The 27,173-nt window shown below is 40.2% G+C and overlaps 1 protein-coding gene across 4 annotated transcripts in view; it reads left to right on the plus strand.

Annotated features, from left to right (window-relative positions):
- Positions 1–27,173, plus strand: part of LOC109418956 (mediator of RNA polymerase II transcription subunit 15) — a 566,077-nt gene that overhangs the window by 108,133 nt on the left and 430,771 nt on the right. The gene's annotated exons all lie outside the window — the stretch shown is intronic.

Consider the following 27,173-nt stretch of genomic DNA (forward strand, 5'->3'; position numbering starts at 1 on the left):
AGATTAGGGAGCGTCTATAAATTACGTCACGCTTTAAGGAGAGAGGGGGGATCAGCAAAGTGTGACGACCCATACAAAACTTTCAGAGGTTCCATACAAAAAGTGTGACATAGGGGGGAGGGGGGTTGAAAATGACCAATTTTTGTGTGACGTAATTTATGGACGTTCCCTTAGGGTAGAGAGCCACTTGGGTAGTGGGCGGTATTTTGGACACTTTTCTCAATAACTCGGTTAATTCCAAACTAATTGACTTGAAATTTTGTACACGGCTAGATACTATACGTATCTCACCGCGTTACGAAAATTGTGTCAATTCATTCAAAATTGGCTGAGCTATAGCAGAAATGTTCCCAAATTAAGACCCCTGCCGAGATGGTTCCACTTCCCTATACATGTTTATGACATTAAGAAAATTTGCGTTTGCAATCAAAGGGTTAAGTTTTTGATGCATAGGTTTCATGTTATATGTGGCCTATGCACCGACGAATATTTCTCTTATATTTTTTTCTTATATTTTTTTTCCTAAAAGGCCATGAAATATAATAATAAACACAGAATACAGAAATTAAAAAAAATCTGAAGAGAATTCTAAATTAGTTCCTGAAAGAATATCTAAGAAACCAGGAATATTTTGGGAATCCATAGATGGTTTTTCTGAAGAATTTTCAGAAGGAAACCCCAACCTGGAAGTTTTTTCGAAAGAAATTCTTGAAGTACTTTCTAAAGAAATCCATTCAACATTTTTGGAAGCTATCCGTGCAAGACTTTCTTCATGAGTTTTTTGAGAATTTTCTGGAGGACATGCTAAAGTGTAAAGGTAGAGATTCCTCTAAAGAAATCCCTGGGAGATTTTTTCAGGAAATCGAGAAAGATTTTTAAATGACCCCTACGATGGGTTTCAGCAAGGGTTCATGAAAAAATTATAGAAAAATCTGTGGAAGTTTTTTTTTCAAGCTAATCCTTGGAAAAATTTGCAAAGGAATATCCGGAGAAACATGTGGAAATATGTCTGAAGAAATTTAAAGTCGAATTTATAAAAAAGCCATGGGAAATTTTCTGATAGAATCCCTCAAAAAATTGGTGAAGTAAACCCTACAGCAGTTTCTATTGGAATCCTTGAAAAAATCCCGAATATATCTCACAATTTGTTTTAAAAGAGTTCCTGGAGGAATTTCTAAAGAAATCTCACGAAGATTTTCTGGCAGAAATTCAGATTTAACAAAAAATCCCTGGGTCTCCAGTTAGCCTAGTGGTCAAGACTATGGATCGCCAATCCGGAGAGGCGGGTTCGATTCCCGTTCCGGTCGGGCAAATTTTCTCGACTCCCTGGGCATAGTGTATCATTGTCCTTGCCTCACAATATACAAATTCATGCAATGGCAGGCAAAGAAAGCCCTTCCATTAATAACTGTGGAAGTGCTCAAAGAACACTAAGTTGAAGAGAGGCAGGCCAAGTTCCAGTGGGAACGTAGAGCCATAAAGAAGAAGACGAAAAAGAAGAAGAAAAATACCCTGGAGCATTTTCTGAGGTAAACCCCAGAGAAAGTTTTGGAATAAATCCTGGGAGGATCATTTAAGAGAATGCTGAAAGGAATTTGCGAAGGATTTTTCGCAAAAAATATCGAGAAGAGTCCCGAAAAAATAGGATAAATCTCTGAAGCATTTTCCAAAGAAATCTCTGGAGGAATTTCTGCAGAAACTCATACATAATTTTCTTACACAACTCTTTGTAAAATTTCTGGAGGAAACTCTAGTAGAGTTTCTGGAGAAATTGGAAGTTGCCTGTTGAAATTTCTGGTGAAATCTTTGTAAGAACTTTCAAAGTAACCTTGCTGATCAGCTACATTTAACTTCGTGGCACCTATCGGCAGTCTGTCAGTCTCGTCAGACTCATGATCTCTCCGATGTGGAAACCAACAAACTGCTTATATCGAATCCACGAAAGCACGACCGCAGCATCCACCCAGAAAACAACCTTGGTAATGACGGCTGTGGTTATCTTTTGCGTACCGTCTGCGATATCCGTACAGCAAGTACCATTGCCAGAAGTTCCAGTCGCGGAATCGACAGCTGCTTCAACGGCGCCATCTTTGCTCGACTAGTCACTAACGTGCACATCAACTCTTCTCGTACCATGGCTCGGAAATACGCCTCGCTTCCGTACGCTGTCTCGCTCGCATCCGCTAATATATGTAGCAGCACGTCCTGGATCTCTTCCGACCGTGCGCTGCCGAAATAGCTCCGTGGTAGCTTGAAGGCTTGAACATCCGCTATAATGTTCACCCATCGATCGTTTCCACTTGCTGAAGGCCGCTTCGTCCACAACAGCACCCCACTGGCACCCTGTCCATAAATTGTCCAACTCAATCTTCGACCTCACGGTGATCGGCTCATTCGGCTTTCCGACACGAGTCTGTAGCGGCTTGAATAGATACAGGTTGTCCAGCCCGATCGTAGGTACACCTGACCGAAAGTTCTTTGCTGGCACTCCCGCGAGATGTCAATGTCGCTTCACCACTTCTGGGTATAGGGCATTCTGCCTGGGCAGCTGTAACTCGCGTTCGCGTATTGAACAGCGGATACTTCTCCTTCGAGCCCTTCGTCGATATGACAACTTCTACGCTCCGAGGCTCGTTCTCTAATCGGTTGATGTTGCCGGTCCACGTGACTATCACTGGATAGAGTGTTCCTTCTGCCTTCAGCCGTTTCGCTATCGCATTATGCACCATCGTCCCCGACGAACCTTCGTCCAGAAACGCGACGGTATCGTACTGTCGCTTGCCGACGTAGAGCGTCATGGACATCATTCGGAAGATCACCGTGCAGTCCGACTCAGTCTTCTGCAGCTACACTGATTCTTCCACCCGGTGCAGCAGAGAATGATGAGCCCCCTGGCAATTCCGCATCATCATACAGCGGATCTTTGACGAGCACCGGCCTCCACTGTTCAGGCAGATTCCACGATGTTTCTGCCTCTTGACTTAGTGTAGCCGCTCCGCGATGTTCATTCGCTTGAACTCATCGTAGTTACGGATGAGATGATCCGTTCGCTTGCATATCCAACATGGCTGGCTGGCCACCTTGCTACCATAACCTCCGCGTTGCTTCTGCTCCGATTCGTGCACATGCACAAACTCCGGTTTCCTCGAATTCTCTCTCCCTGGCCGCGCTCCCTCATTCACCAACAGCGTTAAGAGCTCCGTCACCTCGGAAACGATGTCGGTTGTGAAACTAGTGAATATCCTCAGCAGACTGTCCACTCTGCCGTGCTTATACCGGGCCCAATCCAGCTTGTAGCTCGGCGGCAGCTTGTCGACCAGTTCCTGCACTAGCATCGGATTGTTGAGATGGCCTCTGAGTTTTGCCGCCTCGAGATGATCGCACAATTGTTTCACAGTTATACCAAAATTTATGGACGTTCCCAGCCGATCGGCTCTCGGCGCTGGAGCGTTCCTCGCCTTCGCCAGTAGCGTCTGCAGCAGCTTCTTGGGCTTCCCCAACAAACTCGGACCCGACTTCTTACTGCCTCGAGCGCGTCGCCTTGAAAGCACTTCTACAACCGCTTCAGATTCTCCAGATTTGGGAATTCACACGCTGCCGTCGTGCATTCGAAGCTGCTAATGAACAGCGGTCAGACCTCGGGCTCTCCCCAAAATTTTGGAAGGTGTTGCGATACCCAAGTAACCATTAGCACTATATTTCGCCTTTTTGGTATACAGGGCTATTATGCGGCCAATATAGAGCGTGTCGACTCCTTACGAGCATTATATTAGTTCCGAGGTAAGTTATAGTGCCTCGTTGTTACTTGGGTACCGCTTTTCGAGCAGCTAGTTGCTCCCTGGATATTCGACTAACGATTTGAACGACTCGTTGCTGCTGCTGTCGCCACCACTGTCGCTGTCCTCACTTGTGGCAGCTTCGTATTCAGTGATCATTGGCTTTTTCGACATTGGCTTTGGCTTGCCAACTTGCTTCCCCAAGTAACACAGCTTGTTATAATAATGTAAATAATACATGGTTCATACAAACGCCGATGTTTTGTTCCGGCTTATAAAACTTCTTTAATGTTACTAATGATGTTTTTCAATACATTCTCATAACATAAAATTAAGTATTGAATATGTTCTCTGCAAACATCGTAAAAACTTATTTTTTACTCGTGGAGAAATCATCATTTATTAAAAACATTTTGTAAATAAATATAGCAACTGTTATGGTTATGGCTCAACATCATTATTAATCTTCTAATTTCATTTGTAATTTACCATCTTGATGTGAACTAATTTCATGTGCCATTCAAAATTTATGGTGAAATAAACACATCCACTCGTCATGAATTTATGCGCTTTCCATTGGATTGGAAACAAGAAGGGAGGTTTTTGGGATTTTTGTCATTTCTCAGGTTTGTTTGAGTTTTTCGAACACATTTTCAGGCATGCAACATGGTGGCTCCTTGACACAGTACCGTCAGGAAGTTTTGGAAGGCTATTTTCATTTATTTTGTTTCAATGATGTTTTTAGAATGTGCAATAAGGATAAGGAAAATATATTATTTCAATCAATGTTTTAACTCCCCTAGATAAATAATTATTTTGAGAAAAAAAAATGTAGATAAATCAACGGCTGAAGTGTTACAGTGTGAAACTTTTTTGCAGGTACTGTAATCCATCTGGACTGATATGGAAAATTTGAAAATATTTAATATACGTCCAAATTACGTTTAATGGACATCTCAATTACATGTTTCTCGAATACCTTCAATAATACATTGAAAATACATCATTTCAACGTATTTCAAACAACCATTTGCAAATAGCATACATGGATGGGATTTTTGTTTTGGAAACCTATTTTGAACATAAATATAACAATAACAATCTCAGTGTGCAGTTTACGAAGCCAATATCAAAAAATTAGTTTCTAATGTTTCGCGGGATCATTTATAGTGTTCAAACTGGGCTTTCCAGTGGGATTAAGCCGCCACGTAAGTATCTAAAGTGATTATTAGGTGTTAATAGGATATTTAGGTGAAGTTAGAAGTGGTGGCTTCCCTCTTCGGATCTATTCATGCTTAAAAGGGTTCCCACAGTCGCCAACCATTGTAAAGAGTATTTATGCACCTGTGTTTACCTTTAAACAATTGACAAAGCAATAAATATGAGTGTGGATTAGGGTGGCTCAAGCTTGTATGGAAAAACCACATGTCAAAAAGTTCAATGGGCACCCATCTTATTTCATTCTATATGATGACACGATGCTCTGGTCAAATTTTCAGCTCAATCCGTTTACATTTGGGCGGTGCTAAACTCGTTTGAAGTTTGTATGGGAGTTTATATGGGAAAACATCGGTTTTTGCATTTTTCTCGTGAGGGGTACTATTTTTTAAGAAACCACGTAATTGATTTCATAGAAATATAGCCTAGGATACACCGAAAAACTTTGTCAAAGACTACAACGTGATCAGACTCTTGTTAAAAAAGCTATAGCCTAGACAATACATGTCCGTTCAATGAGATTTTATTGCTATTATTATTCCTTTACATGTTAAATGTTAAGCACCACCAGATGGTCTGCATGTAATATCTTTTCTTACAAGCTTCGTATGACTTTGCGGTCTTCGACACAGTTTTTCAGCACATATAAGGCTATAGTTCTATATATTGGGTTATGTGATTTAGGTAAAAATAGTGCCCCTTATGAGAAAAATGCAAAAAACGATGTTTTCCCATATAAACTCCCATACAAACTTCAAATGAGTATAGCACCGCCCAAATATTAACGGATTGAGCTGAAAATTTAACCAGAGCATCGTGGCGTCATATGGAACGAAATGAGAAGGGGGCTCATCGAACTTTTTGACATGTTGTATTTTGAGCCACGCTAGTGTGGATGCTATTATGGTTCAATTTCCATATGTTTTTATTTGTAAAATATGTCTTATTTATAATATTCAAGACAGTGATTTTCAAAACGAGGCTGTGAAATGATATACTTGTATATTGACGTATTCAATACTTTAAAATAACGTATTGATAACATATTTGGAACCAAAGGTTTTAACTATGTGCTGTCAATGTTTTACAAAACATCTTTAATTGATGCAGACGATGATACAAAAAATCTTGTTTAATCATTCTAACATGTGATGATGTGGATAAGATTTTTTAGAAACTTGTTTATGTCAAACATAGAAAAAACATGATTCTAACACAAGATGTGTTCAGACACGATTATAGCACTATATTATAACATCTTTTACAAATTTCATTTTCAAAGATGTTTTCTGTGTTACTTGGGTCGAGCATCCCACTCCAAATGGGTCGTCTCCGTTCGGGTATGATCACCGAAAACCCGTGGTCGACGGCTTGTCGACTGCCGCTGGCTAATCCTTCAGTCACCCCCTCACTTTCTTCTTCTGATGCTCTTCCGAAGCTTCGACAATAGCGGTTTCTTGGCCTTTCAATGCGTAGACTCGGTTGAAGCTGCTCGCAAACTACTTCCGGATCGCTTCTTCACGAACTCTTGCTCTGTATCTAGCAACTTCTGTTCATGCTCCAGCTGCTGCTCCTCCATTTCGCGCTGAACATAGAGTTCCAGTTCACGCATCTACTGTTCTTGCCTCAGCTGCTCTTCCTTTCACGCTTTCTGTCGAGCGAGTAGCTTCTTCCGCGCCGCCATCTGCTTTGCGAAAGCCTTCTCCTTGCGAGTTGCTCCTCTTCCAAATGCTTCTCAATTGGATCAATGTCAGAGCCATCGCTTCTTTGGCCGGACTTTTTGCTGCTCTTCTTGCCCGCTGCATCTGGAACTTTCAGCTGCTGAGCACTACCGCCAATCACTTTTGACAACCCACTCGTCAACACCAGCACAAGAAAAATGTGCCAGTGTTCACATTTCCCACACGGGACCCTGTTCACGTCCTCAGACATGGACTCCGACATCGAGTAGAACAAACATTGCTCGGTCTTGAAGGGTGAGGAAGCCATTCCGAAAATACCGATTTAAATTTCTGATTTTGTTCGGATCGGAGTTCGGAAATCGGGAATCGAAATGGAGCTAATCTCCAACCAAATTCAATTCATAGAAACTCAGGCACTTTCGTCTTCACTCTGATCTAACTTCTAACTTCTATATACAAGAATTTCATTTTATTACGCTACGCTACTTATTTTGTTGTTATTTACAAATTTGTTAACGTCATTCTCTCTTTCTTCTCAGCAGACGTTCTGTCACTTGTCAACAGATACTTGGGCTGCCTCATCGCTCAAAGTATGCCGTTTGGTAATCGACACTGTTCTTCGAAAGCTTCTACCAAGAGTTAATCTAGAATTGATTTAAAGATTCCTTTCGAGACTCTAGTAGAATCTCTGGATATATTCTCAAACAAATCTATAGGTAAAATCCATGAAACTCTGATTGAATTGCTACAAAACCACTGAACAAGGTCTTGGAGTAAATGGTAGAATCTCTAGAGAATTACTGTTTGAATTTCTGTAGTAGAATTTATGGAGAAATCTCTGAAGATTTCCAAAAGGCAGCTTTGAAGAATTTCTGTTGGAATCTCTAGATTGATTTGTGAAGAAAATCTCTGGTCCTGAAGGTATCTAGCATTATTCAGGTATCAGTATTATGGCTCAGACGGCACGCTGCTAAGAATAACACTACAGACCGCCTGTTCCGGTGGTAAGAGTCCACCAACATGTGACCCCTAATTCATGGTGTGATGCGGCTTTATGCTTACCGTGCCTAGGAATGAATGGCTAGGGGGGTCTAATATAAACCTAACCGCAAACGGAGCCTGTGGAGTACCAGGGCGCCCTCCACAGTATGTTGCCCTTACTGTGCTAACCGGAGCAATGGTGCAGTGGACCTTGTGTTTCTCCGAGACAACCAGCTGCCCTTCTTTGGTCTCACTTGAGGCTAAATAAGGGTGGGATTATGAAGATGTTGTTAATTGGTTTGAATTTTCACCAATATGGTTTCGCATTATGCGATTTACACAGTGTATTCTGTGTATCCTCGCCTTTGGCGTTTTGCTAATCGATACTGATCTGGTTTTGTTGCTGCTGTTCGTTATTGTGCTGTCGTTGCCAAGGGTTTAATCTTGCCTAGTTTGGCTACGGCTAGGATAGCTCAGATCAATCTTCAGCATAAACGAACAGCAACAATCAATCTTTGCAGACTTATGCAAAATCGTTCAGCCCAAGTGGCCTTGGTCCAAGAACCTTACTTCCGTAAGGGGAATTTCTATCTAGGAAACCTTGTGAACCGGGTGTTTGCTACTTTCAGTAAACATGAAATGGCAAACTCACGTGTCATGCCTCGAGCATGTGTGCTTGTCAACAACGCAATCGTGGCTACACTCATCTCTGAACTAACTACAAGAGATGTATGTGCTATCACAATCGATGTATCTGCTGGAAACCTCAACAGACGCTTTCGCTCTTCGTACATATGTACAACAGAGATGGTTATATTTGCGGTTTAGGGGAAGATGATATAGATCGATGAGATTAGAATTGAACCTTATGACAACTAGGTTGCCGGGTAATTAATTGGCTCGGTAGCTTAGTTGGTAAAGCACTTGTCTAGCGAATAAGGGTCGTGAGTTCAAATCTCACCTGAGCTGTGGATTTTTTCCCAATTCAACCAATAATTTACCCATCTGTACATATGTACGTTGAGTTATTTGAAATTCATAATACGTTCATTGTTCGGTTTATTTACCGCATGATGAACCATCCCCTACGGATGCTTTCAAGCAATTCATTGCATACTGCAATTCAAAAGGCCTTCCGCTAATTGTTGGTAGTGATGCTATTCTTCAGCTTGGAGTATCATAGCTTAAGAATCCATTGAATGGGCACTTAATAGCTTTGCTCCTTTCATATCTCCTGGGCAGTTGGGATTTATCCTATTTTGCTTCAGAAGGAATTTGATTATTTCAAACATGTTTTGAAACAACTACTTGTTTGCAGTTTTGCTACAGGGTATGTTCCCAAATCCTGGCGGGATATTACTGTGAAGTTCATTCCGAAACTGGGTCGTGCGTCGTATGAAGAAGCAAAGAGTTTCAGACCTATCAGTTTGACCTCTTTTCTTATGAAATGCTTAGAACGCCGAACGCATTGTGGATCATCACATCCGTGATGTTCATCTGGCCAATGTGCCTCTTCATGTGAACCAACATGCTTACCAATCTGGAAAGTCCACTGTGACTTTTTTACACAAAGTTGTTTACGATATCGAGAAGGCATTTGCTCAAAAGCAATCCTGTTTGAGTGTTTTCTTAGATATCGAGGGTGCCTTTGACAACGTGCCTTTCGATATCATATTGGAAGCCGCACGGGGTCATGGCATATCACCTAAGATTTCCAATTGGATTCACCAAATGCTCAAAAACCGACATCTCTTCTCGACATTACGTCAAGCGGCGATTAGGAAATTGAGTGTTTGTGGATGCCCCCAAGGGGGAGTCTTATCGCCGCTTTTGTGGAATCTCGTAGCAGATAATAGCGTATCTGCTACGAGATTCCACAAAAGCGGCGATAAGACAACTCAATAATAGCGGTTTTCCTACTTATGATTTTGCCGACGACTACCTAACATTGTTAGTTGGTATGTGCATCAGTACCCTTTTCGACTGAACGGGTAAAGTACGTTGGAGTCATTCTTGATTCCAAGCTTTCCTGGACAGCTCATGTTGAGTTCAGAATCAAGAAAGCTTGTATGGCCTTTGGGCAATGCCGGCGAACCATTGGTACAACTTGGGGTCTAAAATTCAAGTATATCAAATGGATTTACACAACTGTTGTTCGTCCAATATTGGCCTATGGATATCTTGTGTGGTGGCAAAAGGGCGAAGTGAGAACGGTCCAATCAAAATTAGGCCATCTCCAAAGGATTTGCTTAACGACGATGTCTGGAGCGTTCTCTTCAACTCCCACGGCAGCGCTCGAAGTTCTCTTTGACGTTGCCCCAATACACATTCATCTCAAACAAGAAGCACTTTCTTGCACTTACCGTCTACGGGTACGCGGTCTACTAGAGGAAACTCCTGTGAACCGCACATCAACACACACCTCGTTGTATCCACTTTTGGTGAATTGGGACAAAATTGTCCTTGCTCCAAGTGATCTTACAATTGCTTGTAACTTTCCATATAGGACATTTTCCACGAAATTCCCTTCCCGGGAAGAGTGGACATCTGGATATCTGGAAAGAAGTATTTCAGACGGCATCGTATGTTACACTGATGGCTCCCTTCTCGGAGGTCGAGCAGGTGCTGGTGTTTATACTCGTGAGCTAAGGCTGCATCAGTCTTATTCACTTGGTAGACGCTGCACCGTTTTTCAGGCCGAAATCTTTGCTCTTATGTGCGGAGTGCAATCGACATTTCAGCCGCACGTAATAGGCAAAGTAATATACTTCTGTTTAGATAGCCAGGCTGCTATTAAAGCACTTGCTTCGGCCAACTCCAGGTCGAAGATAGTTATCGCTTTTTGAATTCCAATAGAGGACCTAAATTCAGCAAACGCTGTTTACCTTGTATGGGTACCTGGCCATTCTTCCATCGCTGGAAATGAATTGGCTGATGAGTTAGCTCGCACTGGAGCATCACATGACTTCATTGGCCCTGAGCCAGCTATTCCGATATCGAAGTGTTGGGTTGAGCTTCAGATTCACACCTGGGTTGCCACTCAACACAGCCAATACTGGAATAGTTTGGAGTCATGTCGTCAAACCAAATTGTATTGTACTGAGCCATCTCCAAGGATGGCGAAGTATCTTACAAATCTGTCAAAGCAGAATTGCAGCATTCTGGTCAAAGCATTGACTAGCCACTGCCGACTCAGCTATCACATGGCGAATATTCAGCAAGCTGATTCATTTGCATGTGATAGCTGTGAATCCGATTATGGAATTTCGTATCATTTGATATGTAACTGTCCAGTTTTTGCGAAACTGCGTTTTCGAGTATTCGGTAAACACTTATAGGGTGAAGCTGACTTCAGAAACCTGAATCTTCAGGATATTCTGTTGTTCTTAACCCGCTATGGTAAAGAGCTATGGCTCTCTTTCGCTTTATGCGCTTTTCAGGGCGCTGTTTGAACCCTTTGTGGTACGCTTATGCGTTAGTACCCCCTTCCAGGGTATTTTTCCTATTTCCCTACCTGTCCCTATCCCCATCCTTATCATTATTTCCTTCCGTTTCCCTCAGGTAGATGATGATATAGGCTATTATTTTGGGGATGGCACAAATGTCCCAAATGGAGGATAACGTGCCTCTGGAGCCGGCCTTCTGATACCTGATACCTGACTCTAAGACAAGATTGATGCAATCCTCCATTGGCGGTGAGTTGTCATGGCCACGTCTCTGCTACACCAGAGGGATGGGAAAGGAAGATTAGTTGGGCACCTAAGGAAAGTATGTAGACTAGAGATCTCTACGTTCTCTCAGGCCTAGTTGTCACGGGAATTTGGGGGTTGTTAGGAGAAGGAATAAGTTCAAAGGATACGTTTGATCAAAGTTTAGACATCAAAACGATATACATGAACAAACTCACCAAATTATACGAATTCCAGTACTCTCGAGAGGATATGGTTGACTCCCATTTGCGTATTCTGGATATCCAGCAGTAATATCATGAACATGAATTCCGGCACCCCGATGGGAATAAGACAAACTGTCACAACAATCGGTGAGTGGTCCTACTTAACACAACGTTATCCGCTAAATCGTCAGGTACGGGAAATATGTTGAACACCGAAGATCAATTCGTTAGGCGAGGTAATATCTGCGGAAGCCCTTGATTGGGCCGGCCATATTCAAAACAACGCGGAGCAAAGAAGACGCGTGACAGTTTTGAAAACGTAGCCGCTCGCGCGCACAGTCTGCTACGGCCTCCTGATAAAATTCCTGTAAATATACATAAAAACACCGAAATGAATCAGCGTTGGGTAGGAAATCTCGTTTGAAAGATAAAATAAAAGAGAAGAAAATATTACAGATGATAACATTTTGCTCGGGATCCACCAATAAACCCCCGGCTAGCGCAACCCCAGGACAGAATTTATTGGGTGCAGTTTCTCACTTCCCGAGGGGAAAATGGGACGACGGCGACGGACTCCGGGAAATAGCATTCTGCCAGCTGAAAGCTGTTTCATGCTGCAACGGCAGCTATGGTGTAAAAGCAGAAATTGTCCACCGGAAAATGAGATTAGCATTAATCATGACTGCTGCTGGACTGCGCTGCACTGGCGGCCACTGCTTGGGTTGGTTGGTTGGGATGCTTGGGAGGATTCGCTTACTGGTCTCTTGGCGTGACGTAAATTACAAACGACGAAGCTTTCCCGGATCTGTGAAAGGGAAAACCGTTTGCACTGTGCTGTGGCGCGTTCGCGCTTAACTCCCTATATCTGTTAGTTAATTGCGTGAGAAATGAGAATCTTTTGTTCGGATGGGGTTTGCTTTGGAGTGCTAAATTTACGGTTGTTGTGCACAAAAAACTTGGGGGCAAAGACTTTATGTTGGTGAAGTTCTTTATATTTAAAAAAAGGTGACCGTTCCCGTTCCTACTGTTCAGTAGGGTGATCCGATTTTCATCCTAAATGAAACGTTTTGTTACTAGATCAGTTCACTTGTAAAGCTGTACGTTAATAACTATGGAAGCCCTTATATAACGTTGAGATGCAGCCCTACCCCAATAGGGACTAAAATGTAATAAAAGAAGAAGATCCATGGTTCGGAAGGACACCGAACAGGTCGAGGACGATTAAGGCACGCATCGCCTGGTTTGAAAAGGTTTCAACAAACTGGAAGTTGCTGCCGTTGCGGAGTGGTGTGTGCTGCGGGAAAAGGTCAACCCATGTGGCGTAAATAATGGTGTCTGAGAGAGAACCTTTGAACGGATTTCTGCGCGAAGGCCGCTGAAAGGTTGACATGCTGGGTGTGTTACTGCGGTGCTGATTTTAATAGAGAAACCCCAAAAGCGAGAAAATTTTAGCGATTTTAATTAGAAATTTGAATGAGCGTAGGTGTAGGTTGTTATGTGTTGTACAAAGGCGTCTGCGGATAGCGGAATGGTCTGTGAACTCTGTTTCGTGTAATTATGAGCGCTATAAGGGTGTGAAAATTCGTATCTAGCGGTTATCCCATAAGCATGCATTTTACTAGAATATTTGAAACTTCAAGTAGAACAGCCCTATCTTTCCCTAATTTGGACCATTGCATTGATAGACAACTAGTTGACCACTTTACAGTGAAATTTCAAGATTTTTTGTTGCACTTTTCGAAAAGTTACAGCTAGTTGTCCATTTTCCATTCCCCGATCATCAGTTTGAGGATCTCCAAGAACTTCCTTGCCCATGGGTCATCGGATCTACCAATGATTCTTTAAGGTTCTCCAAGAATTCCCTTGAGTATAGGTCATCGAATCTACGAGGGCTACTAGTTGTATCTAAGAGGATTAAGAATGAGGTTCATACTCATACAGCCCCCGGAATCTATGTTCTATCAAGTGGTGAATTCTATGATTGTATAGGAGTATCTGAGAACTCGCTGGAGTTAAGACCATTTGATCTACAAGTGTAATCAATGATCTATTGGAGCATTATGAATGAAATTTATACTTACACAGCCTTATTATGTGCTTTCAAGTGGTTAGTTCATTGTCAGTTTAAGGACCTCCAAGAGCTTCCTTGAGTAGGTCATCGGATCTACTAACGTATATGGTTGTCTCTAAGAGATTTTTGTAATAGAGGAAAAGTAAAATGGGCTTCTGAATTCCCCTGAAACCGTTCCGCAGACCATTAAGATGCCTTGAAACGCTTTGAAATGCCTCTAGAAGCCCCATGAAACCTACATGAGAGCCTCTGCATGCCCAGAAACCAGTATGAAACATCCTGAAACGCCCTGAAACGCATTGAAACGCTTTGAATCGCCACCAAAATCCATATGAAACCCTATAAGCCTCCGAGGCCCCTTAATGAAGAACACGAAATGCCTGATCAAAACAAACATGAAAAAGTGATTGTAAACACACACACATACACACTCACGATCGGGAAAGGTTTTATTTACTCACACCAAAACACTAAAGAACTCACACACACTCTGGAATAGGAACCAGAAAAGAGCCAAAAAGCAATGGTGCTAGATCAAGTGCCGGGTACCAGATTCCAGCTCAGCTTAAACAAGAGCTTTTCCACGGTTAGGCTTATACTGACACCGTCCGTTTTGGCGAGGGAGTAAGTACACGGAGAGTTTTACAGTGAGGAAATATTAAGTTTTTCAAATTTGCGTTGTTTAAAAGAGAAACTGTGAACCGACATTTACACGTTCCACAGAACCACACTGGACGAAAAATCTGTAAAATTCGGTAAAAATTGAAAAAATTGTAATTTTGTAATTTTGTCTAATTGATTTAATAAATAATCTTTTAGAGTCCCAGAAGAAGGTCCCAATCGGACCGGAACGTCGGACAAGATAAAATAGCAGTATTTTTATTTTTGTCAAGACTGGTAAGCCATCCTCCGAGAGTAAAAATTTAACAGTCGAAAATAGTCAACCCTTAACCTAGCCCTTAACCCTCTTGAAACGCTTTGAGACGCCTTGCAACGCTTTGAAACGCCTCTGAAACCCCTATGAAACCTGCAAGAAATTCACCTGCGAGCCTCTGAAGCCCTGGAACGTCCTGCAACGCAAAACCTTCGAAACGTCTTGAAACGCTTTGAAACGTTTCTAAAACCCCTACAAAACGTCCATGAAATTCACCTGAGAGCCTTTGAAGCCCCTAAAGCCCCTGTGAAATCTCCTGAAACGCCCTGAAATGCTCTGAAACTAGACGTGTGCGCCGAAGCAGTTTTCACCGGCGGCGGCGGTTATAGTAATTTGAGGCAGCGGCGGCGGCGACGCCGGCGCCACGCCGTTTGCCCTATTCGGCGGCGGCGTAATCGGCGTGACCATATTTTTTTAGAAAAATGCTAAAAAATCTATAATGGGGCACGTTCGGTGTAGTACTAGATTTGTAGTAATGAGCTGAATTTTTGTATGGTGAGAAGGTCAATTCTCCGTTTCTGCAAAGAAATGGTGAAAAAAGCGTGAGTATTATGATTCCTTGCCTAATTTGATGCTGTTTGAGCAAAACTTTGGATAACTATGTTGTTTATATTGCAAGAAATTGAGAAAACAACAACACTGTTGCCCAAAGTTTTGCTCAAACAGAATCAAATTAGGCAAGGAATCATAATACCCACGCTTTTTGCATCATTTCATTGCAGAAACTGAGAATTGACCTTCTCACCATACAAAAATTCAGCTCATTACTACAAATCTAGTACTTCACCGATCTGTCCTATAAAGAATCATGTTTGTTACGTACATTTTCATCTATTATTCATATTTCAATAAAAAACTATCCTTGCAAGAAATATGCTATACCTTTTAGAGAGAATCCTTGAGCATGTTTACCAGGAAATTTATGAAGGATTCCTCTCGATAGAAATTCACAACGTCGCACTTGTCTTCTTGGGATATTTTTTCTCCTAAAACTCATTTTAAAATCAGTGCTGTCATGGTAAAATATGTTTTTAGAGTTCTTTTATGGTTCTTTTCAGGAATTCTTCAAAGGATTCTTCCATGCGTTTCTTCAGGAATTCGTCCAGAAAAACTCTATAAATTTATCTGAAAGTTCCTCCAGGGGGCTTCCTGAAAGATCCTCAGATATTCCTCCACGTTTGAGATCGCAAACTTCTCTAGAGATTTATATAAACTTTTCTTCATGGATTTTTCAGCATTTTTTTCCGGCGACCCTTAAAAAATCCCTCCAAAGATTCTTCCAGGAGTTCCTTAAGAAATCACTTCAGTATTTATTTCTTAACATTTCTCCAGGAATATCTCTTCTTGGAATTACTGCACAGCATTCTCTAGTTTCCCAGGATATTTCTTTTTGCGATTCCTTTATGATTACTTCATAAGTTCTTAAGTAGGGAAATGGTATCAGTTAGTTTTATCCACTAATATCATGCAGACACTGTGCAAGAATTATTTCAAGAATCCAGATGTATGTCCAGAAGTTCTTCCAGGGTTTGTTCAAAATCATCCTTCAACAATTCATAAGGGGATTTATTCAAGAATTCTTTTAGTAACTTTGTCTGCAATTTCTGCACGAACTCCCGATGAATTGTTTTCAAGGATTCCTCCAGAAACTTCTTCATGATTCAATTCAGAAATTCCAAAATCATCTCAGGAGTTTTTTTTTCTTAGGGATCATTTAAATATAACGTCCATCGTTTAGGGGGAGGGGGGTCTGAGAAAGTGTGACACTCCATGTATTAGGTATACGAAAAAGCGTGAAAAGGGGGAGGGGGTCTAAAAATCCTGAAAAATGATGGACGTCATATTTGAATCAGCCCTTACCCTGTTGGGGAAATCAAACCACTGCGACCAATTAACTGAACTTTTGTGATGAATCTGAAGAGCTCCTTCAAGGATTTTTCCAGGAGTTCCTCCAATGATTCTTTCTGAAATTGTTTCAATGAAATTAAATGAAATTAAATTTCATCACGAAATTTTTAACATTTCTGTAGAAATTCTTTCAGATAACGCTCCAAGAATAACTCCTATATGTTTTATGTAATTTCATAAAATACTCCTGCAAATATCTGTGGAGTAATATCTCAAAAAATTCTCGGAGGAATTTCTATAGGAGATCCAGGAAAAATTTCTGAAGGATCCGCATTAGGCATTCCATAGAGCAACCTTCTAAGCATTTCTTCGGTAACCCCTGACGATATTTTCCAAGGGATTCCTTGGAAGAAAATCATTGATAACTGTTTGTTACCTTATTGACATTCATGAATAATCATTAAACTACTGAAGAAGTCTTAAGTGATATTTCAGATGGAATTCTTTAGTAGGCTTTAGATGGAATCCATGGAGGAATTTCTGAATGAATCTTTGGAGGAATTTTTGAATAAATTGTTTATTTAACTCCTGAAGATTATGTGAAAGGAATTTTCTGAAATAATTTTAGAAAGAGTTGCTAAAGAAATTTCTGGAAACTCTCCCTCAGAAATCGTTGGTGGCATTTCTACAAGGATTTATAAATAAATATTTAGAAAAATTCCCAGAATAATCTTCAAACAAAATTCATGGAGGATGTTCGGAAAGAATTTCCGAAGGAATTCATGAACATAGTTTTGAAAGAACCTCTAAAAGAATGTCTGGAGAAATACTCTGTACAGGTTCCCAGAAATTTCCAAAGAAATACATTTAAAACTTTTTACGAATTTTACGTAAAACTTTTTACGAACTGAATTTGTTGCGACATTCTACCCAATGTAACATAGGTTTGTCCCAACTTGAACAGAATAGGACAAAGATCATGCACCACGAGTTTAGAGATTTTTAAGGCTTGCATTGTGATTTTCGAGCGGTAACTTCGAGCCGGTAAACACTACAACGCTGCTGAAGATGTATCATCAAAAATGTTCGATTTTGAATTGGTAATAATTTATTTTTCACGAGTTGAAAAGTACGCAACAAATTCAGCTTCCGTTTTGCCTGCAATAAAAATTTTCGAGATCATGTCATTATCTGTTACCAGTTGGGATAAAGAGTAATCGCCGCGTCTTCTTTGTTGCTTGTTTTGTGCCTTTTTTGTCTGACAATTCTCTTCACTGGGAGTAACTCATGCACTATATGATTTTTTTTCAGAAATCACTGAAAGAATATCTACGGAATCACAAAACAAAATCATTGAAGAGCTTCTGAAGAATGTCCAAGAGACACTCCATAAAGAAATTTATAGCCCTTAAAGAATTTTCGGAGTATCCAATAGAGGAATTTCTGAAAGAGCCCTGAGATAACTGTGTAAATATATTTTCTGGAGTTATTTCTGAAGGACGAACATCCATAAGTTACGCCACGCTATGAGGAGGGAGGGGTTCTCAAGAATGTGATAATTTCAGAGGAGTCCTATACAAAAAGTGTGCTATTGAAGGGTGAGGAGGAGGGGGGGGGTGTTGAAAATGGACATTTTTACGTGATCTTATCTATGGAATTTCTAATAAATCAATGGCGCCATTTCAGGAGGTTCTTCGTAGAAATTCTTTGGAAAATTTATGGAGAAACTTTAAACATCTCTAAAAAATATTTCTGAAGGAACATTAGATTATAAAACGCTGTTAGAATGTTAGGAATCCATGGATGGTTTTCTGAAGGAATCCCTGGAGAGATTTCTGAAATAATTAATGGGGGAGTTACTTAAGCATGGAGTTTTTCAGAAGAACTCATGGTGAAATTTCTGAAAGGTCCTCTGAAGGAATTTCTGATGATTGCATGGAATATATGCCTTCAAGAATGTCATTCGTAAATTGCCATAAAAATCTTCCAAGAGATAAACAAAGAATATGTATCCTCCTACATATTCTTTGTTTATCTCTTGGAAGGACCTCTTTGTGAACCTAATTAGATCACCTCCAAGAATTTTGTTGATAATTCGTTATGGTTTACAAAAGAGACCGGCTTTGTATTTAAAATAGAATAAGTGAGGATCTTCAAAGTATTGCTGCTAGAAATCACTAAAGTAAATAACATAAAAATGTTACGAAAGATAGACAAGAAGAACTTCAGAAAAATACACCTAATATGCAGAAGAAAAAAACAATAGAAACTGTTTAAAAATTGCTTTCAGGTGATTTGAAAAGTGTTGGCGAGAAAAAAATCTTTGTCGTTTTCTCATCGGCGTGGGAAATTTTGTTCGGCGGCGTGGAAAAATATGAACAGCGGCGCGCCGGGTCAATTCAACTGGCGGCGGCGGCGTGGAAAAATCGTCGGCGACGGCGGCGCGGCGCGGCGGCGCACACGTCTATCTGAAACGCCTTGAAACGCTTTGAAACGCTCTAAAACGCTTCTAAAATCTCTATTACACATCCGTAAAATTTACCTGAGAGCCTCTGAAGCCCTCTAAATCCCTGTGAAATCGCCTGAAATGCCCTGAAACGCATTGAAACGCATTGAAATGCCTTACAATGCTTTGAAACGCTCTGGAACACCTCTGAAATCCCTATAACATTTCCGTAAAATTAACCTGAGAACCTCTGAAGCCGCCTAAAGCCCCTGTGAAACCTCCTGAAACGCATTGAAACGCTTTGAATTACTATTAAACCTACGAGAAATTCACCTGCGTGCCTCTGAAGCCTCCTGATACCCTCCTAAATCCAGCTGGGACGCCCTGAAACGCATTAAAACGCCCTTGAAACGCTTTGAAACGCCTCTTGAATCCCTACAAAACCTCCGTGGAATTCACCTGAGAGCCTCTGAAGCCCCCTAAAACTCCTGTGAAAATTCCTGAAACGCTTTGAAACACTTTGAAATGCCTCTATAACTCCTTTAAATCCTGCATGAAAATCACCTGAAAGCCTCTGAAGCCGCCAAAAACTCCTGTGAAACCCCCTGAAACACCTTGAAACGTTTTGAAACACCTCTGAAACCCCTATGAAACCTCCGAGACATTCATCTGAGAGCCTCTGAAGCCCCCTAAAGCCCCTGTGAAACCTCTAGAAATGTCCTGAAACGCCCTGAAACGCATTGAAATGCCTTGAATCAAAGCGTTTCAAGCGCATCTAAAACCCATACGAAACCTCCGTGAAATTCATCTGCGAGCCTCTGGAGGCCCCCTTAACTTCCTGAAATGCCCTGAAACGCCTTTGTTGGATTTGATCCAACGGGAAAGTTTTCCGAAATTATAATTCTCGGGCACGGAAATGAAATGCTCACTTGATCCGGTGTTGCGTATGGAGAATATAATTTTCCTGAGATATACATACATTCAAATTAGTGAATTTATAATTTTTCATCAGAAGTGTATTCTTTTTGTCGTGCGCTATTAGTGTTGCGAACCCCTGTTAATATGCTCAGGTGGCTCATTATATATAGCTATATGAGGATTAAAGTAATGATTTGTGATTACTCACGTTTAGTTCCCTTACTGTCGGCTGTAGTATCGAGTTTAGTTGGAAGTCCTAGTATAACAAATATTCAAATAGTTCAAGTTCATCTTTATATAAGTTTGGTAAATTTCTGGCTTACCGATCTGGAAAGGTGGCGATTCTTGGGATCGCTCAGAGGTAGGGAACCGTTCACAATTTAGGTTACCTAGTAGTTAATATAGCTTCTTAGAATGATTTCATGTAGTTTTTAGTGTGTAGTCTTACCAATTATTCTTGTAAATAGTAGACTAAGGGTATTGTTTTTGGGGCTGTCCATAAACCACGTGGTCATTTTTTTGGGACTTTTCAACCCCCCCCGCGTGGTCATTTGTCCATACACAAATTTAAATTTGTCCATACAAAATGATCATTGGCCGACCCCCCCCCCCCCCCCATGACCACGTGGTTTATGGACAGCCCCTTTAACTCCACTAGATTTAAGCTCAAGTTCATTAATATTCACTTATTTATAATATTTTAGGATACTCAACGTGTGCATTAAGGTGGCCCACACTTATATGAAAAACAAAAATTTCGAAAAATGCCAAGTCTTACCTCCTCAATCAGTTGTTTTGGACTCCCAGAAGCTACGTTCAAAATTTGAGCAAAATCGGTTGAGCCTAAGGGGGCGCTCAAAACGCTTGAAGTTTGTATGGAAAAACTTGGCCAAATGTATGCAGAAATTTTAAGTTTCCGAATTTTGCCGCTAGGTGGCGCTGTAAGCATTCAATAATCAAACCCTTTGGTATTATTGTAGGTGACTATATGCCAAACAACTTTGTCGAAGACCGCAAAGTGATCCAACGTCTGTGAAAAAAGGTATACCCTAGGAAAAGTGAGGATAAACTTTATTGGTATTTTTCTAATACATGTAAAGGAATAATATCAATAATGAAATCTCAATATTTTGCCTCACTTTGTCTAGGGTATAACTTTTTTCACAGCCGTCGGATCACTTCGCGGTCTTCGACAAAGTTCTCTGTCATATAGTCACCTACAATAATACCAAAGGGTTTGATTATTGAATGCTTACAGCGCCACCTAGCGGCAAAATTCGAAAACTTAAAATTTCTGCATACATTTGGCCAAGTTTTCCCATACAAACTTCAAGCGTTTTGAGCGCCCTCTTAGGCTCAAACGATTTTGCTCAAATTTTGAACGTAGCTTCTGTGAGTCCAAAACAACTGATTTAGGAGGTAAGACTTGGTATTTTTCGAAATTTTTGTTTTTCATATAAGTGTGGGCCACCCTAGTGTGCATGCTTTTCTTTTGTAGTTTTACTTCTATCCTTTTTGTTTGTCCACTCACCCGGTGACAGGTCGGAAACCTGTCACTCCTTTGTCATCTCCCATCACGGCCGCAGTCTTGTTCACAAGGTTGCGAACAATATAGAGACCGCGACAATAGATGCGCGCTGGCCGAATGGGATAGGCCAACAGCCTTGAATCGCTTTGAAACGCTTTGAAATGCCTCTGAAACTCCTTTAAAACCTCCGAAAATTCCCCTGTGAAAATAAAGCCCCTGTGAAACCTCCTGAAAAGCATTGAAACGCTTTTAAACGCATCTGAAATCCCTATAAAATAGGCCGTCCCTTATTTTGCAAAAATTGGAAATGTTAAAAGTTCGTTAGTGGAAAATGATCGTTTTAGCTAAAAAATGATCGTGTCAAAATTTGAAGTCCGTATCTCAAGGCTAAGTGGTCCCTCAAGGGGCCTAAAGTTGTTAAAAATTGTATGGGACCAAAAAACATGAAATTTTTTTCGACGAAAAAAATACGCTATTCTACTAAAACCGGTGATTTTAGGACCCTAAAGGGCCAAAAAAGTGCTTAGATTTGCGATATCTCTATTCGTTTTTGAGTAATTGAACAAAATAGGATAAGTTTCCTTCGGAATCTAAAAAAATTGTCAAAAATGCTGATTTTTCAGTGGTTTTTTGTCAATATCTTGGAAACGAGTAGAGATATCGCAAATCTAAGCACATTTTTGGCCCTTTAGGGTCCTAAAATCACCGGTTTCAGTGGGATAGCGTATTTGTTTTGTCGAAAAAAAAATTCATGTTTTTTTGGTCCCATACAATTTTTGACAACTTTAGGCCCCTTGAGGGACCACTTAGCCTTGAGATACGGATTTCAAATTTTGACACGATCATTTTTTAGCTAAAACGATCATTTTCCACTAACGAACTTATAACATTTCAAAATTTTGCAAATTAAGGGACGGCCTACTATAAAACCTCCGTGAAATACATCTGAGATCCTCTAAAGCCCCCTATAACCTCTGTGAAACCTCCTTAAACGCCTTGAAACACCTCTGAAGCACAAATGAAATTCATGTGAAACGCACCGGAATGCCTCTGAAGCCTCCTGGCCTCAGGCGAATCAGAAACCATTTCAATAAACCGATCAATATACCCTGCGCCTCCATATCCGATTTCAGATCTTTATTCAATAAAACTTCTTCCCCAGTTACGGCGGTTTCCCACCGCGCTCCAGCAGGGAAGATAAATGTCGCACATATGAATTCAGACAAATTTTCTTTCACGGCTTCCAGTAGGTAAGCTTTTGCTCCCGCACCCATGGGAGCCTGTCGGCAAATTAAGATAAAGTTCCTCCCGCAAAGTTGCAAACTCTGTCTACAGGTAGGTAGGTGCATATTATCGTCCAGCAGCAGCAATGGGACAGGGGAGAATTGTATGCAACTCAAATGCACAATGGTCGTCCCCGCGGGAGTTGGTGTGAATTATCGACCTTCGCCGCACGTAGCAAAAAAAAAAGAGCAGTGATGCTCGTTTGTCGGAGCTTGGACGGGGGATCACCGGATGCAGTGCAGCAGTCGTGCTGGTCGTTGGAAGTAAGATAATGGCAGCAAAAGTGCGGTAGAATGGAAACTTTACCGCGTAGAGACGATGATGATGGGGAGGAATCTGGGGCAGTTACATCTACCTGTGGAGTGGAAAAAAAATAGAAGTACTTGCGCATTTATCAAAGTGACCAGGTACACGCTCCTGGTTTTTTCCTTGCTATGGAATTGCAACTTTGTCGGGGGGTGACGATACTCGGTCTCTTTATGCGATGAGCTTTCTTTTGAAAGTTGATTATGCTTCTGCAAATGGTGGTAGAGTATATTTTTTTACTTCATATTTCAGTTGTGTGATGCTTTGCTGCGAATGGAAATTGCTGTTTCTCACTTATGAAACCACAAAAAAAAATAAAAAATCTGTCAAATCTGTTACGACCAACTACACTGCTCGACAAATTTTCGAAAAAGTTGGTGCTATGAAATGAAATTCAAAATTACCCGAGGTTTTGACGCCTTGAGAGAAAAAGTTGAAATTTTGAATAAATATTGGAGTACGGATCCACGGTTTCCTTTCAATTTTATTCGGTATTTTGTTTGTGAATTCTTTTGAGAATTGATTACAAGCTTTCAGGAACTTTTTTAAGATTATTTTTACGATGATTAGAAAAAAAAAATAAATCGGAGAAAATTGGGTCGATTTTGAAACTCCATACATTTTGTATGGGATAAAAAATTGGTGTAAACTTTAATCCTCATTTACTTGGAAGTGGGTTTGTGTCACTACCACCTCTTTGCTTCTAACCCCCTCAATTGTTTTGTAAATTTCTTCAATAATTCAATTCCATTGGAATTTTTGCGTGAATTCTTTTTGGGATTGTCTTTGGAAATATATTTTAAAACCTTTTCAACCATTTCTTCAGCTGCTCGGGAAATTCCGTTGAATATTGCTTTGGTAATTCCTTCGAGAATTACGCTGACAAAGTTTACTAAGAATGAAATTTCCAAAAAAATACTGGATCCTAACACATAATTTGGAGATATTTCGAAGAGAAATGCCAAATTAATTCCTAAAAGAAATATTGCAAATCATTTCAGAAGAGTTGCTAAAGAAATTTTCAAAAAAAAAATGTATAAGGAATTATAGAAGGATTTTTTTTCTTTTAATTTTTGTTTTTGTGTAACGGTGTAGTTAAACTGCTAATTCTACACTTATTTTTGGAAGGATTTCTCAAAAGAATTTGCATAGAAATTGACGAAGGTGCTTCATACCAGCTAATAACCGTTTAGTAGTTAACCAGTTTGTTATACAGCGTCCAAACCAGTTCGTCAAAAATACAAATAATCAGTGAAGTTAAGTGTCAAATAAATGTAGTCGTTAATACAGCAGCAAAAGTGTACATATCAGTTTTGCCGTCAATCATTGTAGAATCGTTCAGAACATTATGTGTTCATTGCTATATCAGTGCTCATTTTTACCGCGATTATGATCGTTCGGTGTCCGACAGATTTGGACTACCACAGACGCTCTGATGTGCGAAAAAAAAATAGAAAGATCTTTACGACTGTAGCACTCAGCAATTTTAGGGATTTTCGGCCTTTTCCGTCGGTAAAATCAGCGAAAACTATTTTACCTCTACATCCGACGGTTTCCGTTGCTAATCCCTAAAATTGAAAAAAAAGGATATCCTTCTAGGATGATTCCCATATAATTTTATTCGAAAATCTTGGGAAACTTATCTGGAAATTCATCGTATGACTATTTATCATGCCATTTTTTAAGGAATTTTATCTGGGATCTTTTTGCAACTTTTGTTGGTCATTGTTTTGGAAATTTCTTTGACAATTTATTTGGAAATGGAGGATTTTCCAATCGATATCGGTGACACATGAACAATCAATTGTGCCTTTTCGAGAATTCTATACTTTTTAAGTCAATAACGGCGCCGGCCACGTCCTTACGGTCATCGAGGAAAATAAGGAATGTTAGTGTGACGTCCCGAGTAGGTGGAAAAATCTCATGAATAGCATACTGAAGAGCAAAAACTGATATTGGTTTGATTGATATAAGAGGTAAAAGATCAGAAATAATAGCAAAATCTAATATGGTAAACTACTAATAATAGCTCTTAAACGGACCTGGTGTGATGGTTAGAACACTTGACTATCACGCCGAGTTCCTGGGATCGAATCCCATTCCCGACAAACTCACAAAATGTGGGTTCTTCCTTCGGAAGGGAAGTAAAGCGTGGGTCCCGAGATGAACTAGCCTAGGGCTAAAAATCTCGTAAATACAGATAAAAAAATAGCTCTTTAAGATATTACAAGATCAAAACAATCCAGCTTTTTACGCTATGATGAGGGGTGATTCAATTTTGACAATTCTTGCCAACAGCCCTTGCAGCATCAGAGGTCATCAGAGTAGCCAAAAATTCATGCAAACATTTCAGTTCAACTTTTCTTAAATGTCAAAAATTTTCACCGTTGTTGTTTGCAAGTTTTTCCTTGAGTATTTTTTTTTGTACAATTTAAATAAAAGCATTTTCTTCAATTTTAGGTTCATGATTGTCGCCACCATTACATGTGCAATACTGAATTAAATGGAACATAATAAGTAGATAAAGGAATCATGAGTTGACGTCGCAGAACCAAATTATTTTGTTCAAATGGCCGCAACATCGTCTACCCACACGACGGGAGATTTAACATTCTCTTCATAAAACGAATAAAAAACCGTTGTAGTTATTCACAAATCTTGGAGCGCGAAACTCGTTCGTTCTTTTATTGAATATCGGGTGCTCAGAAGTAGGAAGAATTCTGAATAGATTAAATGCATTGGCCTTCTGGAAAAACGAAGTTGCGGGAAAGGGTAATTATTTATTTATTAGGGGAACGTTAATATACGAGATACACAATTATTTTGGAAATCATGTTTCAAATTCGTCACTCGGACAGAGTGGCTATGTTAGAGAATTTTAATTTTCAACAACCTAAATCCCATTTATGTAATTGGAACTACAAAAAGACGTCCCAATGTTGTAGGACTTCACTACAAATAACTATATTGTACTGGCATCTCAAGTGGAATACTGATTCGGAATTATTATTAATTAATATTTAATATTTATCAAAGACACTTTACCACTTATGTGGCATTCGTGTCTGACTGATTCGGAAGGATAGATAGAACGATACCAGGAATAAAAAAAGCTATCAAGAATTTCAAAAGGTCACCAAGCCAGAGCCAAGTGTACAGAATGTGTGTTTTTTTTATTCTTAATCACTTAACCTAATTAACAGCTCTTTTGTCCACTAGGGTACTACGTGAGCGATTCCAATTGGACACTGCACTTCCACTTTGTACAGCGCCTAAATGTATTCTATTCTATTTTACTTTATTGAACTGGATGTTTTTGTGCTTCTTTCACTCTTCTACCCTGTCCATGGTAGAATGATGAGCACGATGATGCCGATGTGTAGCTTCGGTTCTTTTTCCAGTTCGATTGGGGGTCCATTATGAGTTGCGGTTCGCCGATATCCAAATTCCGGGTCCGTTAGAGCTATATGCTCCGAAGAGGGTCAGATGCCAGCTGCTCTCGGGGGGAAGAGCAACTGACGAAAAATTGCAAGTGCCGGGGCTGGGTTCGAACCCATAACCATCCGCTTATGAAGCGAACGTGTGGACCATTGCACCACGGGCCCCGACAATGTGTTTGTTGCTGAGCAAGTTAAGGTTGCTGATGACAAAGTTGTGACCATTGGTACAAAATCATTCGGTTTTTCGACGTCCTCTGCATTTACCATTCCTTTTGTTTCGTCATTATAAATAATGGCGGCTATCATGTACCTAAAATTAAAGAAAATGCTGTAAAATATTAAATTTAAACTTAAAAGCTAAAGGAAAAACTTGAAAACATCAACAGTGAAAATTTTGGACAATTTAGTGGCGTTGAACTGAAATTTTTGGCTACACTGATGACCTCTGATGCTACAGAGGCTGTCGGCAAGAATTGTCAAAATTGAATAACCCCTCATCATAGCGTAAAAAGCTCGATAGCAGACAAGATTTAACTTTTTTTTCTAGATAAAAAAAAATCACTAAGACCTTAGGATTCACAGGCGGCGATGCTTACCACTCAACCGTGGCTCACTTGTCACTTATCAAAAAAAGTTCAATTAGCTGAAACGAGTGCATTTAACAAAATTTTACCTACTAGCTTTTATAACTATATAAACGCAACACGATATTTTTGAATGTAATAACATTATATTCTAAAAGCATTGTTTAACCCTTCAGCAGTATGCGCAGTTGTATTTTGTACGTTAAAAATGATCGCCTGTTCTACACAAACCAGCGTGATGCTGGTAGCGCTGGCCAACTTC

Source organism: Aedes albopictus, chromosome 2 (genome assembly GCF_035046485.1).
Source record: "Aedes albopictus strain Foshan chromosome 2, AalbF5, whole genome shotgun sequence".
In the NCBI taxonomy this organism is placed as follows: domain Eukaryota; kingdom Metazoa; phylum Arthropoda; class Insecta; order Diptera; family Culicidae; genus Aedes; species Aedes albopictus.